General features: G+C 40.3%; 1 protein-coding gene across 17 annotated transcripts in view; it reads right to left on the bottom strand.

Moving 5' to 3' along the window:
- Window positions 1-11,486, bottom strand: part of MSX2 (msh homeobox 2) — a 138,144-nt gene that overhangs the window by 92,814 nt on the left and 33,844 nt on the right. For 16 of the 17 annotated variants that reach the window (XR_005584015.1, XR_005584028.1, XR_005584025.1 and 13 more), the window contains exon 2: window positions 3,215-3,281. The gene's annotated coding sequence lies outside the window, so the exon portion shown is untranslated. Of the gene's footprint in view, window positions 1-3,214; window positions 3,282-11,235; window positions 11,293-11,486 lie in introns of those variants that run through there. The other variant, XR_005584020.1, reaches the window with a different exon arrangement.

The raw sequence follows: 11,486 nt of genomic DNA on the forward strand, positions 1-11,486 counted from the left end.
TTCTTCCTGTAATGTCACTTTATTTTACTCCCAGTTTCTTTCTCTAGTTAGCAAATAATCAGAAATCATTAAGAATTTCAGATACTACAGATTTTATTGTTTTCAGAGGTGGACTTGAACCAAAATATCAGGTCTGAAAACGATTAGACTTTGAAGGTGTTCAAAATCTGAATCGAGATCTGGAATTGAATTTCTTAAATGGTTCTTCTCTTTATAATAGGCCAAACCAAAACTCTAGATCCAAACAAACCCCACTTGGGATCAAGTTAAAATATTGGATCTGGTTTTTAAACACCCCACTTTGTTGCTAAATAGATTCAATTTCTGAATTCATATTGAATGTTTTAGATCCACCTCATTCATACCAGTGATTTACAGACATGTTCTGGACCATGTAAGTGGTCCACTAAACACCTGCTGGTGCTTTACAGAAAACTGGTTGTGCGCTGACTCCTCATGTCTAGTTAGTAAATTTCACTAAAGGGCTATGTAAAATACATTAAATATTTTCCGAGCTGTATTTTTCCATGTGAGTAATTACTGCAGTTGCCCAAGTGATGTTAGGTGGTCATGAATGAGAGGGCAGGTGCTCACAAGACACTCTTTCTACTAAAATGTGTCCCATAGTATCTGAACATTGGAGAACATCTGCCATACAATTGACAGTCCTCCTTTTCTAGTATGTAGGTGCCATATTTTGTGGGATCCTGTTTATGACTGATTTGATAATCTTAAAGTAAGATTGTTCCCCTACCCACAATCCTCCATTCCAAAATAATTTTTGTACCAAGGATTACTTAGATTTACAGACATACTAGTATCCACCAACCAGTGCAGTGACTTACCCACCCACATTTGAAACACTATCTTTCAAAAAAAAATATACAAGCAGCATTAGGGCTTGGATTTCATTTGGGATAAAAGGTCTATTTATTTCAAGACGATGATAGGTCTGCAAAGCCATCCCACCAGGGCTGAAGCTCAGGCACTTTGACTGAAAACTGAGAATGGCAGCGCGAAAGAGGCGAGTGTCCTAAAGACATCTATGTACTAAAATGATCTGCACACAATTATTTTTCTCACTCCTTGTTCATTGTGCACTTTGTATCCTACCCAATAATTAGTACTGACACCTTTTATTGGCGCATTTGTTTTCACTCTTCATTTACTTATGATGAAATCACAAGAGGAGTATACATTTCATTCTTTTTCTTTTGGCACTGGGCCTGTAAGTACTAATACAAGATCACTAATTGTCCAATAACAAGCCAAGCGATTTGAAAATGCATTTCCTAATGGATGGGTATTACATATTCTAAAATCTTATAAGTAGAACCAACAGAAGAAAGTAATGTGGCTTGTGTTACCTTGGACAGAGAAAAATGTAGAGAGCTCACACAGCGCTAGTCAGATGACACACCAGTTATGAAGCAGGGGCAGAAAATGGCAGAGGAGTGTGATGAGAGAGTCAGGCTCTTACAATGAAGTTAAGCAAACCCAAACGTTCGAAGTGAACCCAAAAGTACAAAGTTCTTCTGAGCCAGCAACAAGTGAAAAATTTGTTACGCTACATAAATGTCATCGCTTTGTGACCTGAAGAAGAGCTCTATGTAAGCTCGAAAGCTTGTTGCTTTCACCAACAAACGTTGCTTCAATAACAGATTGTACCTTCCCCACCTTGTATCTCTAATCACTTTGTGATGCTACCATTGATGAACTAAGCTTGCAAATGGTTGTATTTGGAAGATTCAAATGCTGCAAGGCTTGAAGATCGCTTTCAGACATTGGCCTAGCTCTACTCCAAATCTCTGGCTCTCCTTGTTCGGGCTCTTGGGAACGTAAGGGAAAGGGGATCAGATCCAGGTCCAAAGACAAATGGCACCATCCCCATGTATGCAATTTGCATGATATACTGGTTGTCAGGAATAGAATACAAGTCACCTGACTCCCAGTGACTCCCAGTTAACTGCTATACTCACTATACCACAACATCTCTATCAAAATTCATGCCTCTTACCAAAGCCTACCAGGGATATGTCTACACAGCAAAAGCTGTCCTTGGGCTAGCCTACCTGAGCTAGCTTGAATCCAACTAACCCGGGTAACAGTAGCAGTGAAGACAACACAGCTTAGGCTTTAGAATGGACTAATTAGACAAGTACATACCCAGAGCATGTGCCAAGCATGTACTACCTGTGTTGCTGTGCAGTCTTCACTGCATGTGTTAGCCTCCCACTGAGATGGGTAAATCTCTTAATTCATTGGCAGGCTTCAATTATGAAGCAAATACTGGATTGACACTAGATGGGAAAACTGCCTTCAGTGCCTCGGCTTGTAGTATAAAATATTAAGGGCATCATCCAAACCCATTCATTGGTCAGTACTGATCTAGTAGAGGGTCAGCAGGAGGGACATTCTCACGAAAGATCCCACAGCTGAAGAGCAGCTGTAGGTAAGTTTTGGGTCACATGTGACTAGTAGCCATTTTAATGGGATGGTGAAGGAAGTTTTGGGGTCCTGCTTCATTCATAAATTGCTGGATAACCTTGAAACCTTTATTATGGAAGCAAATGTCACATTTGCCTAGTTAAGTTTGAGATGAGGTCTGCACTTAAGCAGGGATTTAATCACTTTGTTATCTAAGCACAATGCAGCCTTTCCTCCCCAAATTACAGCACTTACTCTTTGACCACAGAATGAATTTTCAGACCATTCACAAGTAAGTTAGTTAAGTGGGTACTAACATTTAAAAATGAGTTAACGAAATTTAGTACCCAACATCAGACCATTTATTTGTCCCAAATGACCTTGATAACAGAACACAGACACTCCAAACTTCCCAAGCAGTTAAAACTCACTAAAATCTCACACTTATGCTATATTTGAAGATATTTTGTAGGATAAATACTCATTTTTATATCATCCTTCATAATTGAAAGTTTCTTCTTCAGCAGGACAAAATAATCTACTACAGAGAATTCCATGTAGAGCTATCCTCCTTCAAAATAGCTGCCATTTCCCAAAAAGCTACCCACTGCACCAGACCTGCTCAATAGAGAGGGTAGGAAAAATACAAGTGGTGTATTATATGGTGCATAAGGGAGGAGAAAAGTGGGGGTGGGGTGGGTAGGGGAATGTAGAGGACAGAGGGAAGGAGAAGTTTGGGTGTGTGCCCAGGGGAATGCAAACCAGTTGTAAACTCAGTTTCACTCACCAATATGCTCCAGCTGCTTTTGGGTTGCTCCACAGTGGCATAAAGCACGCAAATTACACTGATGAATCTGGCCACAAAAGTAAAAAAAATTTAAGCAAAAGTGATTTCAGGTTGATACTTTATATCAACACAACGAGAGGCCAAAAGATATCTCTCTTTAAAAAATCAGTTCCATCACACACACTAACATGCCTTAATCATAATCACATAGTTATTGCATGGTGTCAGTACAGGGCAAGATTAAAGTTGTTGAGCGTCCTAACTACGCATTGCCATACCTTAACATGTTTGAATTTCTTTTAAATTTAAACTTAAGTCTGAATTTCATGGGTTTAACACACTCGGTTTTGTAATAATTGCAACATTCCTGTAAAATATTTTATCCTAAATTACTGATATGTACTCTCAACCTTACCTCCATCTTAATATAGTTTTTTGGCTGTGAATAATGATAATAAAACATTGACATTTTGCCAATTGTACCGTATAATCCTTTGAGATAAATCTCAAATCAGACCTGTTGTCTCAAGCATGGCAGAATCAATTGCACAATTTGTAGATTTCTGTTTAAGAACGTAAGTAGATAAATTATCATTGTCTACAAATGGATTTTCTACATCAGACCCATGAAGTGAAAGAAATTAGTCATGATGTTTTATTAGTAACATGAGCTCTATAGACCTCATATCCCATGAAGATGGGCTAGAAGAGCCCTTTGTGTTCTGCCTGATGCAATATATTGCTCTAATGGGTCAGATCAGCCATCTTGATTTATAATGCCATTTTTGGCTTGGAACCTGTTTACCTAAAAGTGCTCGTCTCTTTATGGGCCAGCAGTTGAGATCAGCTAAGGTACTTCTATTCACAGCCCCTAGATTTGAATGTCATGCTGGAGAGCTCTTGACTTTGGAACTGACTGTCTTCATGGTTCTGAGCTTGACTCAGTCTATTAACCTTCAGGGCACTGTGTAGGTTTATTTATTATTTCCTTAATCTTTTGCCTCAGTGGAGTGACTGGGAAGGATATTTCAGATAAGCTTTTGGGAGACGTATATGGTCCAGAAGACAGGGTACTACATTTGGAATCAGGAAACCTGGATTTTTTTTCCTGGCTCTGCCTCAGACTTGCTGTGTAATATGGGATAAGTAACTTCACCTCCATTTCCTCTGCCACTTTTGTCTGTCTGATCTATTTATGGTCCTGGGGGCTTGGACTGTTTCTCACTACATGGTAATACAGTCCCTACCACAATGGGGCCTTGATCTCAGTTGTGCCTTCTAGGCATTACTGTCATATAAATATGAAGAGAGAGGGGGTTCTTTTTGTTAATATCTTGTGTTAGAGATTTAGTAGTGTGTTTTATATACTCAGTTTTCTGATGAGCATATTTTATAAATCTGAGAAATAAATTGAATAAATATGCACTTGTGAAGATAATTTAGGAACCAGGCACTACTAGTATAAAAAGTCAGGCAGATACCCTGCTTGACACACCTAAAATGCAGCGTGTATCTACACAACTGTATACAGGGCAAAGCTTCTTTTTGAGTTTGGTATAAAGTGCTCGTAATAATTTGACTGCAGTGTATGCAAGAACATTAGTACAAAAGTATTCATCAATATATCACTCAGCAAATAAATCTCCTCCCTTTCTGGCACCTTAATTCTTAATTACATTGTTGCAATTAGAAGATGAAAGATAAGATCAATTGCATGGTAAGTTACCTAGCAAAGAACAAAAATCTCCTGGGGAATGAAATTTAAAGAAAGAGGAAGCAGTAGCAATACATGGCATGTAGAAGAGAAAGAGTATGAAGAAAAAGACAGGGGAAGGGTGGAAGAATTAGGGAGATGGGCAGGCCAAAGGTGAAATCTTGATGGCTGATCTGCCCCTATTCTCCTCCGAGGGTCACTGAAGGAAATTCTCCCCTTTTTCACTGATCAATTCTTTATCACACTGCTGTTCTAGAGCAGTCTTCCTAGTGTCTACCCATGGGAGACACTAGGAAAAAGTGGAGTTTTATCTCCAGACGTTGGGGAAGGGGGATTTATTGGGTTCTATATATATATGTTTTAATTCTATATGCAGTGTACTTGTAGCCGTGTTGATCCCAGAATAGCAGAGAGAGAAGGTGGGGTCTGGACTTCAACATCAACAGTAGAACAATCTGAAATCTCAAAAATCTAGGGCCAATGCCTTATTCAGAAAAAGTGTCCCTGTAAATAGGGGACAATGATTTCACATGTACTGTTCCAATTATTTAATGTTGTTGAATTTTACAGATTTTGAAATCCTAGAGGCATGAAGAACCTACTACTGGAGCAACTACAAGAATGAAATCCTCCAGCTTAGGTCACATGCATTTGCAGTGTCATTACATTAACTTGACGCCTGTGGAGAGAGAGTGAGGATAAATATTTCTACTTGTTCTCAAAACACAAATGTTATCTTTTTGCTTCCTCCCCCTATGGAGATTTTTGTCTGGTAGGTAGGAAACCAAAGAAGTCAGTAAAAAATAAATAGAAAAACAGAACAGTAATGAGCTACACCCTCCTCCCCCTTTCAAAATCTCTAGGATGGCTTCCCTGTTTCTATTGGTTCCTAAGCACCTTTCCACCTTGATTTGCTTTGCCAAAACCATCAGATATCTCTGTCATGTGAACTAGGCAGCAAGCCAGCAGGTCAGAGCTTACACAATTTGTGGCGCCTACTTAGTGTCTGAGAGTTTTACCAATCAGTCGGGGCCTGGGGGCAAAGTGTAATTCTCTCTCTCTCTCATTATATATATTTAAATTGCACACATACAAAGGTAAAGTATGAATTAGTATATTAGGTTGTTTTTCTTTAACAGAAGGATCAAATCAAAAGACGTCTGTATCTTTTGGACCACAGTTTAATCACTCCACTACAATGGCACTAAGTAGCTTTCATAATGAATATAAAAAAATACAGGCAGACTGACACCTTTCACAAGCAATAAAATTTGGCACAGAATGATTAAAAAGCATAAAAAGTGCTTTAAAGTTGTTATTAAAATCCAGTGTTATTTATATTTTTACATCAAGTAAGTTACTCAATTGATTTAATCCCTTATTCTGCTTCAGAGTTAGTTGCCATTAAATTTCTATGAATTTGTTCATTATCTGAAATTATTCAACCACTGTTTTTTGCAAATCTACTTGAGCATAATCAATGTACTATTTGCCATGGTTCCTGCTTTGCAAGCACTCACAGTTGGAACTCGGTGATCAGCTTTAGTCACATAGTATTGTTTCTGTTTCTCTCCCAAGCCTCCAAAGATTTTTCAAGATGGCCACATGAATACGTCCAGTGCAAATACTGGTCAAATTTATATGATCCTTTGTGACCTTTTCTTGTTCCACAAACATTGTTGTGCACTAGAATGGGCTCGAATGAATGTTCATGGAAAGCTGTCTGAGCCAAAGCACTGTCATCCATGACCTCAAATGCTGTACAGACTCAATCTCTATGTGGTCCAGCCACTACCGGGAGACAGACAGCCACGTTTACATGTGTATTTCTAGCCTATTCTCATTTGTTGGTGGCTACTGGTTTAGGGCCCTGCAGTCCCACCGGTGTCAGGGCTTACAGGAACTTTAGAGGCAGCAGCACAAGATTGGTATTACAAAATCTTCTCATGTTTTTCTTACCTACATCCAAAACTATGAGGAGCCATTCTTGTTTAAAAGAATATTTTCCATGTAAATAATCCATTTAATCTGAGGATCTCAAAGTCCATTATAAATATTCATTAAGTAAGAGACACAACATCTTATAAGGCAGGTTAATGTTATGATGCCCATGTTAAATATGAGGTTATGACAAGTCACAGCATGCCCAGTACATTCCTTGCTCAATAGTAGGGTGCAGCTAGTTCAGCTCATTCAGCCTTTATTAAAAAAAAAAAAAAGAACTGTGTGTGTGAGAAACCTGGCTGAGAAATAAAGATGCCTGAATTCCAGGGAATACAAAGATGCCTGAATTCCCTGGAATTCAGGCATCATATGTTTCCTCCTTGCTGATCCAATGATATCAGAGGCTGGAAGCCTAGAAAATCTAGCAAATTATTGGGTCTGAACATAGATTTTCTTTCTCCTGCTGTTGAGGCATCTATCACTGTAGTGTCTGAGGACCAGAGAACAGGAATCTATTATAATCAGACACCTCTCTTTCTTCCTCTAGTTACACCTGGTCTGGAATAGGTGTCCAGAAAAGCCACAAATTTTCTCTCTCAGAATACTGGCACAACAGCAATATATGTGCAAGCTGAGGAGGGTGGACAAGCGCAACCAAATAAAGAGAATCTATAGGTATCCAAAATGGGCTCATCTCATGCCTAGACTCTCTTGGCACTGAAAAGGATAACAATATGCATGTACCTGTTAGTAGATCAGCTAAAAACAAGGCAGGAATCAGGATACTAAGACTGTTTATTCCATAGTTTAAGGGCTTGGGCTAGTTTTCAAGGGCTTATTTGAAGGCCTCTCTGTCTCTGACAGGAAGTACATGTTAATTGTATTCAGGGGATGATAGATAGTCACACTGCCCAAATTCCTTACAAAAGAGGTACAAAAGATGCATGTTTCTCAGACGCATACCCAGGCTCCTGCTAGCATGGTGAGATCTGGCAGGTTTGGTAGTTAGCAACATGTGGACAATCTATGTTCACAGATCCTCTGTATACTCTATCATCATTTGCTATCCCTGCACATTTGCTATTCCTATATCATCCTGAATATTGCTAAATATTTCCCCATGAAGTAGGGTTGCCATGTAGCTACAACTTACAATCCTTAGTACTTTGAGCACCTCCATTTCTGGAAGTATGTTGGAAAAGTGAACACATTCTACGTGGTAGTCAAAGATTGCCTACAAGGATGGAAGCAGATGGCATAAGACAGCATCTCCCTATAACCTCTGAAACAATAGTACAATAAGAAATATTGACAGGTGCTGGGATAGCACGAGCACTTTCCATTTCTTTACTAGCTGAGGCCACTGAAGATAAATGAGCTTCTGAATGGTGCTTCCATCCAGGTAATATTGAACAAAACACCCTGGATAGAAAGATTCCTCAAGGGTCATTCTGCAGGGTAAATTCACCCAGTAAAATGTCTCCTGTTGTAGCTATCACAGAAGACGAAACTTCAACAATCCGGAGCTTAAATTTTGACTTTCCATCCTCAAAGGGTAGACAAGTGTTTTCTAATAATGCTAAGACCCCTCCACAAAAAAAATATATCACCCATGTCAGTTAGAGGAGGACTCAACTCCAGGTCCAAACAACTAAGTTCAAAAATAAGCTCAAAAGGTGTTTGTGGCTCCCAAAGCCTTCCAGTACCTTACTCCCAATACACGCTTTGAATGAGTCAGGTATTAAAAACAATCGCAGACTAGTGGGATGTCACAATGGGAATATGGCCCCATCTGATTTGGTTGTCATTATTAAAACAATGACTTTAGTGTTTGTAAAAGATGCTGGATGAACAACCCAAGAAACTGAAGACACAGTTTCATACATGGAGCAGGTATAGCTTGTGTAGCAACACTGTAACCTTCCTCATACTGCCCTGCCAATGGATCAGAACCGAATTTTGAAGGAATCATTTGGTTCACATTCCATCTTCCCTTCAATGTTGAGGATCTCTGCAGACCCCACGAACAATGGTGCCAGTTAACATCAATCATAGTGGTGGTCTCTCTAACTTCATTCTATAACATCAATATCAGACAAGGGTCCATTCTCAGTTCTTCATCTTACTAATACACCTCCCAATGAGTGTTAAATATTCAAGGATAGGCTGCTTTAAAAAGTAGATTGGGTCTTGCGTTTCCTCTCCCTGGTCAGTTTTAACCACAGCACTCAATCAAAGTACGTCAAATAAAACCATTGGCTAGTTTCTTGACGGATAAAAAAAATATGCTGAACCAGCTTGACCTAGCATCCAATTTCTAAATGAATATGCAATATTTCAAACAATTTTCACGGTACAGCCTCTTTTCTCTTTTTTAATGCAGAAAACTAGAAAAGAAGCAAAGCTAAATGAAATGGAGCCTTCATGCAAAGCCCCCCTTCAGAAAATCGTTTTAATTCAGGGCAGCTGTGGGTATAGTTTACGTAATAAAAAGCAGTTTTGTTAAAGTGTCTGTGGTTATAGTAAACCAGCGTAGAGATCCTGATCAAAGCTGCTTTGCAGCCAAAGTCATCAGCAATCCGACAGCATGTTTTGGTAAAAAGGACTCTCTCTCGGCTGGGATGTCTCACACCCACCCACAAGACAACCAAAGCTGAGCAGAAAACTTGGTGTAAAATCAAGACACCTTTCCCCCAACTTAGTATTAAACCCTAAAGAGCAGTGGGAGCCATGAGGTATACCTATATATTGTCATAGGGTTTATGAAATTAAATAGGATTCCACTGGCTTATGCCCATATACTCCTGATGAGCCCACCAGACTTGGGGATAGTCACTTGTCTCTCTTTCTTTGGCGCTCTGCTCTGGTGGAGCCCCTAAGCTTTGCAAGAGTAGGTCTACACTTAGAGCACAATGAATAATAATTATAGAACAATGTAGTCCATGAATTTCATTATATTTCTCGAGTAAGTTATTCATGGAATATATTTTTCACCATTGGCGCAGTTTATAGAGTTAGGCAAATAATTTAAGAATATATATGCCATGTGATTTATTTGATCAATTTCACAAAAATAAAGTCTTGAGTTATTTTTCCTTATTTTCACCCAGCTCCAGTTTTGATCTTGAAGATCTTAGGAGCATTGTAAAAAGGAAACTGCATCAACACAACCCTGAGGCCTTTGGTAAGTCAGGGTTGCATTTAGGAGGGTGAGGGAGGGAAAGATGGGGAGAGAGATTATTTTAAATTGGTCTGTGAAGGATTTCACCACAGGATCCAGTACATAAACACATCACACCTCAACAAGAGAAGGAGTTTGCTTGTGCTGTGTCTGTCCCTTTTAAACAACATTTAGCCATAGCCAGCAAATGAAGTAGCCACAAGCCTCATTCTTTTAAATCTGAAACCCAATTAAATGACAACTCTTTACTTTTAGAAGACTGTGTGTTCTGATGTATAAGAGAGATCCTTGCAGCAATAATGTCCATATCAAATGATAATTAAAAACAGGAGTGAGGACTATATTGAGATTTGAACTTTGGACCTCCCGGCCCAAAGTCCATACTGCAAAACTGGACTTTAAAGGCTCACCGGAGTTTAAAATATCAGACATCTAATCACAACTAGATTTTAGGGGTGATTTAAAAAAAGAAACACCTCAGTGCTATAGAGACTATAAAGTGATCCGAGCATACATCTTAGCAGAGAAAGATTTACTCAGTGAACGGGTCACACACTTTTTGTATAGCTTTGCATCTACTGAAACAGGAGCGGCTCTAGAGCCCAGCGGGGCAAGCACCCGCCTGGGGCGGCTGTTTCCCAGGGGGGCGGCAGGCTGGGCCGGTGGACCTGCCGCAGTCATGCCTGCGGGAGGTCCACCGGAGCCCCGGGACTACCGGACCTGCCGCAGGCATGACTGCGGACGGTTCGCTGGTTCCGCGGCTCGGCTGGACCTCCCACAGGCATGACTGCGGCAGCTCAACCGGAGCCGCCGGACCAGCGAACCGCCCGCAGCTGCGGGGGGTCCAGCTGAGCCGCGCGACCAGCGGACCCTCCGCAGTCATGCCCGCGGGAGGTCCGCTGCTCCCGCGGCTCCGGGGCGCCTCCCGCGCATGACTGCTTGGGGCAGCCAAATTTGTAGAGCCGCCCCTGTACTGAAAATAGTTCTAATATATGTCAAAGATGCTTCCAACAGGATTCACACTGAACCAAACTTGAAAAGGAGACTCTGAAGCAAGGGTACACAGTATTTGTGATCCAGAGGGCCACATTGGCAACTTGCCAGGACCACAAAGACTCCACCTAATATCTATAGATATTTTTATACCAAAAGTAAATTCACGTAGCCACACTATTTACTCACACTTGTATCGTCCTTCATAGAATCCATCTAGTTAACTTGTATGTTACTCATGTCCTGCCCCCCCCAGTAGTGTTAGCAAAGATGTAAAGGAATGAAGAGGCATGACCAAATGAACTACTCTCCCCCAACTCTTTAGAAGGTCATTGTTGATGCACATCAGCTGGGCAGTGGAGGAAGCTTGCATTGCCACTACCTGTGCTATTGATAGAGGGAAGATCTTGGTCTACAGAACTATCAAGACAACATATCTA

This window comes from Mauremys reevesii, linkage group 8 (assembly GCF_016161935.1).
Source record: "Mauremys reevesii isolate NIE-2019 linkage group 8, ASM1616193v1, whole genome shotgun sequence".
NCBI lineage: Eukaryota > Metazoa > Chordata > Testudines > Geoemydidae > Mauremys > Mauremys reevesii.